Source organism: Microtus oregoni, unplaced genomic scaffold, assembly GCF_018167655.1.
Source record: "Microtus oregoni isolate MIOR12 unplaced genomic scaffold, Mior012 000045F_ref0000178, whole genome shotgun sequence".
NCBI lineage: Eukaryota > Metazoa > Chordata > Mammalia > Rodentia > Cricetidae > Microtus > Microtus oregoni.
Genome location: NW_024543219.1, coordinates 2,290,345 through 2,300,068, shown reverse-complemented (window position 1 = coordinate 2,300,068; position 9,724 = coordinate 2,290,345). Strand labels below are relative to the sequence as shown.

The following is a 9,724-nucleotide window of genomic DNA, read 5'->3' as shown; positions in this document are numbered from 1 at the left end:
CTGGCTAATCAGCGTTTATTTAAAATACAAGTGACAGGGTACAGACCATTGTCCCACAGCAGTTGTTGGTTACCACAAAGGTATACATGCTATTATTGCATCCTTAGTGCTATTTGCCATGCTTACAATTGTTGTGGTTCATAGGTGCCACTTGGTTGTCTCCTATTTTTGGAAGCTTGCATAACACCTTTTAATATCATAAAAGCTAATCCCCGGGGAGGAGGCTTTCCGGTCAGACCCAACTTAATTCCCACAGTTCCTGTGTCCAGATGCTTGGTTTCTCCAGCAGCAGGATCTGCCTTACACTTCTGAAGATGATCAATGGCAAAGGTAATTACTTCTTATACTAAATGGATTTATCATGTCTGGTACTGGGATTTTGTTAGTCTATGGCTCTTGGTGGGAGTACCATTATCTCTGATAGGAAGATTTCATGTTAACATATATGCATATACAGACTTGTAAGTATTATATCAATTTTAAGTAGCTATATAATAATATGCTTCCTTGTGGCTTTTTCAGGCATTCTTACTGATGATATTCTATGTATTCTGTATTTATCTCCTTCCCACTCCCTAAATTAAAGCTAGCCCATTTTCCCATTTCCCCCTTCAAATCACTTGAACCCCCACAAGTTCTCTCCAATTTTCCCACCATGGTCTCATTTTGCTATCTTAGTTTCTATCATTACTGCAGGTTATGTATGTGAGGGCAGATTATACAGGCCATATTCCTGCATTGTATGACAGTCAGAATTCTGAGTGACTTGGCAAGGCACAATTTGCACCTACCACACAGAAGGTGATCGCCTAGCCTTTGATGGTGAGACAACCTGATGCCATCCTAAGCAAGTAGTCAGGCTATGCTAATGTCGTTGTGCTCCTTCTGTTGTAAGTTAGGAGGTCACCTAGAGAAGAGGTGCTTTTCAGTCTACATGGCAGAACAGGCATAGGTGTGGATGTGACCTAAGTCATTCTCCCCACTACCTAGGAAGCAGAATGCTAATGAACTTCCCCCCCTCAGTTTACGTTTTGATAGAAAAGCTGATTGAAGAATAAACGCTGGTGACTGGAAGTGTTCCCGGAGGTCGCATCTTGCCCGGGTCTCCCTCATCCCCAGCGCTCGGCCGCGCGGTCCTGCCACGGCCTTCCCGCTGCCCGCACCATGGGCCTCGGCTATGACTCCTCAGTGTGAGTTGAGTGGATTGCAGCCGTGACATTTGCTGCTGGGACAGCTGCTCTCGGTTACCTGGCTTACAAAAAGTTCTATGGTAAAGATAAACGTACCAAAGCTATGGTGAACCTCCATATCCAGAAAGACAACCCCAAGGTCGTGCACGCCTTCGACATGGAGGACCTGGGAGATAAGGCCGTGTACTGCCTCTGCTGGAGGTCCAAAAAGTTTCCGTTCTGTGATGGGGCTCACATAAAACATAACGAAGAGACTGGAGACAACGTGGGACCTCTGATCATCAAGAAAAAAGAAACTTAATGGACATTTTCAGTGCTGCACCCCAGAGTGTTGTGGTGTCACCTGATCGTTTAATTAGAATTGATTAATTAACGAGACACTCACTCTGTCTGATTGGCCTCCCTGGTTCTAGATGTTGTTGGTACCTCACAAATCGCAGCTTTCGTATTCATGGCTTTAGCCTTGCTGTTGGAGCATCGTGGTGCACATTTGTTGAAAGAGCATAAAAAAGAAAGGCTAAACCAACCTCATGGTATATGGGTTATTTTGGTCTTGTAAGGATCCGTTGCTTTACAATAATGGTCTTAGAATATAGTTGTATCTGAGGTTAACGTATTAAATTATTCTCAACATCATGTACATGTACATTGTACTTGTAAATTTAAAGAAAAATCACCTTTTCAGATTACTTAGTTAACTTAGAAGGTGATGGAGTATGATAAAGTTGCGTTGATTTATTACAACATAAGGGAAACCTGCCATGACCTTGTCTGTCCTTGTGGCCGAGGTGATGGCGTAGGTTCATCTTGTGTGTTTTAATGTTTTCAGTCAGAATTAACTGAATGTTATTCTCCCTAAAATCGCCCAGGTCAACAATAAAGGAGCAACAACTTCAAAAAAAAAAAAAAGAATAAATGCTGGTGATTTTTCAGGATGTGAATTCAGGGTTTCAGGAAGGATCCCTGAAAACTCCCTCCCAATAAAGTCATGTGAGTTGTGTTTTCATTCCCTCACCTCCACTCCCCGACATAGGTACTCACATCTGAAGACTTGGCACTAAGAACTACAAATACGAGAGAACATACAGTATTTGTCCTTGTGGGTCTTGGTTGCCTAACTCACCAAGATCTTTGATAGTTCCATCCTTCCCCTGCAAATTTCATGATTTAATATTTATTTTTTACTGCTGAATGGTGTTCCATAATGTATACATGCCACATTTTTATTATCTGTTTGTAAGCTTAAGGACATTCAGGTTGAGAAATATGAGAAAGTGTTTAACTCTTTGATAACTTGCTTCTCCAAAGTTTGGTTAAAATGAAAACTTCAGAGCTAACAATGTTTTATGATGACTGATATCAGGTTATTTTATACATAATAAGTTTTGATAGCATCACATACTCTGAAACGTATAACGTTTCAGTAGTAACTCTGAGGTTGGTTTTGGTCAACTTGACATAAACTGGGATTACCTCAGGAAGGAAAGAGTTTATTTTACCTTACAGCTTGTAAGAATGTGGCATTTCTTTTAAATATTTATTTATTTATTTATTATGTATACAATGTTCTGCCTACACGTACCCCTGCAGGCCAGAAGAGGGCACCAGGCCTCATTACAGATGGTTGTGAGCCACCATGTGGTTGCTGGGAATTGAACTCAGGACCTTTGAAAGAGCAGGCAATACTCTTAACCACTGAGCCATCTCTCCAGCCCCCGAATGTGGCATTTCTTATGAGAGAAATAGCAGGGTACAAATTATTTGAAGGGAAAAAATGGAAAAAATGGGGTAGCTTTAATTAGGGAGTATGGGGAAAACAAATACAGAATATGGAGGGAAGAGGGGAACATCAGTAACAATGATGAGAAAATGCCTTCGCTAGATTGACTTAGAGGCAGCCCACTGTGGTTGGTGCCACCCTGGGCAGGTGGGTCTGCCCTATTTAAGAAAGCAAACTAAACCAGTCAAGAAGAGCAAGCCAATACAGTGCCCCCTGTGCCTTCTGCTTCAGTTTCTGCCTTCAGGCTCCTGCCCTGACTTTCCTGGATGATGGATGATAAACTGTAAGAAATAAACCCTTTCCTTCCCAAGTTGGTTTTGAGCTTGGAGCAAGAAAGTATGTAACTTTACAGAAAGCCACAGTTAAGAAACTTTAAACACTTTAAAGGAAATTTAGCCTCTAAGTGCAGAAATATTTAACTATCCTAGAACTTTTAAAGGTATTTATGTGATATTAATATTAACATGAAATCTTGACGATAAGCAAGAAAGGAAAGGCTAGCTGTTTTTGTATCACGATGATGAGGAGTCCATTGTCCTGGTTGTTGTGTTTGATTGTTTGTCAACTTGACCCAAACTACCGTTATCTGGAAAGATGAACCTCAGTTGAGAAAACGCTTCCATCGGATTTGATGTAGGCAAGCCTACAGGGTGCTTTCTTACTTAATGATAGCTATTGGAGGACTCGGTCCACTACGGTGGCACCGGTGGATTGTATATGAAAGCCAGCTGACTCCACAGCACCCACTTCAACCCTGGCTTCCCGGTTCCTGTCTTGAGTTCCTGTCCCAGTTGCCCTTCAGGAATGACTGTAAGTTGTAAGGTGAATAAACTGTGTGTTCCCCAAGTTTCTTGTGGTCATGGTGTTTATCACAGAAACATAATCCTAACTAAGACAGTATCACTCACACAAAAGTAATTTTGGCAATATAAATTTTTCTTTTCAAATCAGTCATTAGATTACTGATGGGAAGATACTGACTAGAACTTAATTTCTAATCAATTAAAATTTAAATGCATTAATTTAATTAATTAAAATGTATAATTCAGTACAATGTATTTAAATAATAATCTAGCTATGATTAAAGGGTAAGAGATATCGCCATTCCTCTTCTGTTACTGTAATAAAGTTCCCTGAAAAAAATAACTTCTAGGAAAATGATTTATTGTAACTCACACTTTCAGGGTACAGTCCATCATCTCCGGGAAATCAAGATGTCAGGAACTGAAAACAGATAATTATGTCACATCCTCAATCCGTAGCAGAAAAAAACAGATGCATATATGCTTTGCTGTTTCCTTTCATATAGCCCCAGATCCCTTGCGTAGGCAACCGTGCCACTCACAAAGACTCCATGTTTTCCCATCCCAGTTACTGTAATGGAGATAACCCCCTTAGACATGCCCACAGGCCGACCTGGTCTAGATAAAAGGCTTCATTGTGACTCCCTTCCCAGGTAAGTCTAAACTGGGTCAGGTTGGTAAACGATCCAGCACAAAGAGGTTTTTGGGAAAAGGAATCAGAACTCAGTCAATTTGGGTGTGATACTGATTTTTATCTTTCAATTTGAGAACTATCACTTTTAAATTTAATAGTTCGGCTTAAAAGGGTGACCCAACACATCACACTGTATATAGAAATATCATGGTCTCTATTTATTAAATGTCCATGTCACCCATCCTCCCATGATCACAACTGGCATCAGTGTCTGTGGACCTCGCCAGATGTTGCTTCAGTACAGTCTTCGTGAATGGGGCTACATTTCAGCACCACCAACGTAGAGCAGAGCCACACCTGCATTAGAGTTTGCTTACACATAGAAAACAAACACACACACACACACACACACAAAAAAAAAAACCAGCAAGAACCACAGGCTTGTTCAGAGATTCGACCTGGGATGCTGAAAAGCTCCATTAGTTAGCTAAAGGTCAGAGCAGCCAGGAAGCCTGACCCTCAGGAAAGATCAGCAAAGAGAATTGAATGTACCCAGGACAAGGATAAGAGTAAGGTGATATCAGCATTACCTGAGAAATATGAATAAAAACATAAACAAAATTTGATGAGACAGTGTAGGTAGACTTTTCTTTGGGCCACCAGTTCACAAAAAAAAAATGGCTTAAAGTCTTATTAGTAATTATAAAAGCTTGGCCTTAGCTAGGCATGTTCCTAACTAGTTCTTATGACTTACATTAACCCATACTTTTTAATCTATGTTCTTTTACATGGCTCGGTTACCTTTGCTCTGTATGGCCCACCCTGCTCCCTCTGCATCCAGCTGACAACTCTGCCTTTCTTCCCTGAGCTCTCTCAGCCCAGAAGTCCCTGCTATACCTCCTGTCTAGCTATTAGCCATTTTGTTTTTTATTAAACCAATCACAGTGACTCATCTTCAGACAGTGTAAAGGAATATTCCACAACAAGAAAGGTAAACTGTGAAAAGGAACTGGATAAAAATTCTAGAGCAGAAACAGTAAGTAAAATGTGCATAATTCAGCAGACATACTTAATAGAAGGTCGAACTGTGGAGGGTGGAAGGATCTGCCACTGAAATTCTGCACACGCCTTTAATCCCAGCACTCGGGAGGCAGAGGCAGGTGGATCTCTGGGAGTTCAAGGCCAGCCTGGTCTACAAGAGCTAGTTCCTGGATGCGCACCAAAAGCTACAGAGAAACCCTGTCTCAAAAAACCAAAAAAAAAAAATCTGCAAACTTAAGAACAGAGGGAAAAAATTGGAACTAGAGAATAAGATTTGTATGTGTGTATGGTAAAATCAGGAAGGATTTATGCTTCTTACAGTTATAAATATATGGGCATTCTTTTTATTATCCAGGTATAAAATATCATTCAAAATTTTTTCTTAGTTTTTTGAGCTTGCTCTGTAGACCAAGCTGACCACAGACTCACAGAGATCCACTTGTCTCTACTTCCCAAGTGCTGAGGTCAAAAGTGTGTGCTACCATGCCTGAAATATTACTCAATTTTATTATATAAAGAGTTTATTTTTATTAAGTTTACTTTCTGGCACTCAGAGGCAGCTATGAAAATGACTTTCTAGATGCATAGCATCCTTGGCTCTGTGTTTTCTCTGGGGATTGGGTTTAGGGTGAGCATCCTCACACTCCTGACTGGTGAGCATCTGGGGATAGGTGTGCATCCTCACACTCCTGACTAGTGAGCATTGAGGATAAGTTTGCCTCCTCACACTCCTGACTGGTGAACATCAGGGATAGGGTTGCATCTTCACACTCCTGATTGGTGGGCATCGGGGATAGAGTTGCATCCTCACACTCCTGACTTGTGGGCATCAGGGGACAGGGTATGCATCCTCACACTCCTGACTGGTGGGCATCGGGGATAGGATTGCATCCTCACTCTCCTTACAATTGTTTTCTGTTTCCATGACTTCATGCAGCCATATTCATAGCAAGAGTATTTTTGTTGGCCATGGTTAGGCTACAGAAATATCTGCTTTTCTTTATAGCGTCATCTAATTGCACATCTAATTCTTTTCTAATTTGAAAAGGAAAAATTATTTTATTATTCTTTAATGTGTGAAAAATGAATTTCATTATGGAATTTTATATATATAGTTGCTCATATTTATTCCTTATTTGCTTGTCCTTACTCTGGTTCTACTTTCTTGTCACATATATGTATATCTGTGTTATATATATATGTGTGTATATTTACATATACACACATATATATATATATGTATGTATATGTGTAAGTAATTTGTATTTGTATAGATAAAAATTCTTCATGTGAGAAAAAACATGGAATATTTTGACAAAAAAAAATAAATCTTAAGTTCCAGCAAGTCACTCAATAACAATGGTGTATTGTGACAAAATTTATATTATGTCTAATCTCTTTATAGAAAGAATGTAATTGTCATCAACAATTATAACTCAAAGACAAAAAAATGAAAAAGAACCAAATTGTTCTCTGTTGCTGGGATAGTTTTTGGTCGTGGTTAAATGAGAAGGGTTGATGGATTTTAATTTCATGATAGTCCTTGGGTTCTACAGTAAATAATTAATCTTTCTGATGAAATGCTGTCATGTTTAATAATTCTGTCCTTGTCTTTCACTGTAGCTCTGAGTCTTAGGGCCTTTTGATCCTCAGATTAGGCTTCAGCAAATGTTCTTTATGCTTGCGGACAGACATCTTTCATCGGAGGTGGGATTAACTGGGTTTAGCAAGCTTCCAAATTTCGGACTCCAGATTTTCATCATCTGTTCCAATCTTTCTCCATGCATTATAAGGAGGTGTAATATAGGAAACGTGGTGATTCCTTTGATGTATTATTTTGTTAAAAACCCGAGAAGGTGGGGAGGGACACTGCAAAGGTTTTTAAAGCCTTGAAATCTAAAACAAATGCCTGTCTCTGGAAGGAACCAGAAATATTCGCATGTGTGAAGAGAGGGAGTCAAGGAAGATGTCCTAAGAAATAGTATCTTTACTAATAAATCACAAATGCTCCTGGCTTTATGAGATCCATAGTTTCCATATATTCCCCCAGAACAGAGTTGGAAAGGAAGAGAATTAAGGGAAAATAAACTCCAAAGAGTTGGCTGTGAAAAAGTGTTGTAGGCTCCTCTGGAATTTAATAATCCTTCCAATCTATCTTTCTTCCTTTTGTTTTATTCTCTCTGTCAGGTATCTGCCTGTCTAACTAGGTAGCTAAGTTATAATAACACTAAGCTATTATCTTATGGAGACAAAGTCTAGTAGGACAACCTGGAACTCTCTATGTAGCCCAGGTTGGCTGTGAACTCACAATTTTCTTGGCTCGGCCTCCAGAACGATGGAATTACAGGCTCTTGTCTTTATTCCACTAAATCATTAGCGATACACGTTTTGTGAATACAATACAATACTGTACCAGTACAATACAATGCAATATTTCACAGCTCTTGCCTTTTAGATAAAACGAAATCTAGGTTTTATGGCTATGGGATGCTGTTAAAACCTCCAGTATCCTGTTATTTTCTAATGTTGTCATCCATTAGCATTATTACTAATTACATAGTATGACAGGATACATGTATATATATGTACATGTGGATACACACACATACACACATGGACACACATACATATACATATGGACACATACACACATGGACACACATACACACATGGACACACACACATGCAAGGCAGCTAGACAAAGGCAACATCAACTAGAAGTTACCAGCATTCTGGGTTCCATGCAGCACCCAAACTATGACAAGGATGAAAGTGGCCATCAACCAGGCTCTGAGAGATGCCACTTGCTCCTGGAGCTGGAGGACTCCATCGGAGGCTGACATCCAGCTGGCTTAAGCTTATCTCAGAAATAAAGATGGAGGTAAGTTACAATAGAGACCCTAGTCCCCCAAATTTTCCAGATTGATACTGTGCCATGGCACATGCATCTCCATGAAGTGTAGAGTGTCCGAGAACTTCATGCTGGATGAGGGAGACATTCCAGGAAGACAGAATCAATTCCCTCTTAAATTGACTCTCCCCGCCATCATTCCTGTTAGCTCATTTTCTCCAGCATAAGATCCTTTAGATGCTCTGAAACTTGTTTTATTTTCTAGCTCCAATTCCCTTCAGTTCTTGCTGACTAGACAAAAGTAAGATGCACAGCCATGTGTACATAAAGAAAGGGGAGGCAGTTGAAATCCCCAGGTCAAGCTGCCTTTACATTTTTACCTTCCATTTTTATTTCACCATCTTTCTTGTCTTTGCTAAGTCTTGTAAGTTTTACTTTAACTGGTTGTAAAGTGAAATAACTATTCTACAAAATCCACAGATCGCACTGTTTCTTTACCCACCACATATTAAAAGCAATCAGGTCAATCTCATGTCAAAGTGCTACATCAGCCAGCTACATGAAAATGTGCACAGGGCATGCCTGTAACTGAGGCACCAGAGATAGCTGCTCTAGTAACAAACCTCAAAGGTAGTGACAAAATACAACTAGGGCTAGGTGTAGCTCAAGGGAAAGTGATTGCCTAGCAGGGATAGAGGAAAGCCTCTGTTTGATCCCTAACTCTGCTGAGAGAGAGAGAGAGAGAAAGAGAGAGAGAGAGAGAGAGAGAGAGAGAGAGGAAAAGGAGGAGGAGGAAGAGGATGAACAAGAAAAGAAGGAAAGAAGGAAGAGAGGGAGGGAGGGAGGGAGGGAGGGAGGAAGAAAGGACAGAAGGAAGGAATTTATTATACCCTGATTCAAACAAGCCAATTTTTTATATGATGGTTTTATATGTAATATGAATTAAGTAATAATTATTAGGTGCATAATGGTATAGTGCTTAACTAAATAAAAATTTTTCAGACTATTTCTAGGTGAAAAATTCATGTACTAAAAAGAGTACTTTTAGAGAGACTGACTTGGAATAAGACTAGAAAAGCTGTGATACTTGGTATGAAGCCTTTATAATTGACACGTAGAAGTTCACTCTCCCACCTAGGCATGGAGTCTCACTATACACTATACATGGAGGCTCAGAGTGCATGGGAGCCTGAGAGTCACAAAGCAGAACTGCAGTGAGTTGAGACCAGTCTAACCTACAGAGCAAGTTCAGGCCGGCCAGAGCTGCAAAGTGACTCTCTCCAAAACAAGCAAGTAAACAAAAAGCATTCACTGTACAGTATTTGACTATATCTATAACAAAAAGCAAACTTAAAATGAGAAAAAAAATAAATGATTTAATTCTCAGTAGCTGAACTCTGCTGGGCACGCATCATCAGTCCTGAA

At 39.9% G+C, this 9,724-nt stretch overlaps 1 pseudogene; it reads left to right on the top strand.

Moving 5' to 3' along the window:
• The first annotated feature begins 1,164 nt into the window (after positions 1–1,164).
• On the top strand, positions 1,165–1,822 carry LOC121435088 (annotated as a pseudogene).
• Positions 1,823–9,724: the final 7,902 nt, after the last annotated feature.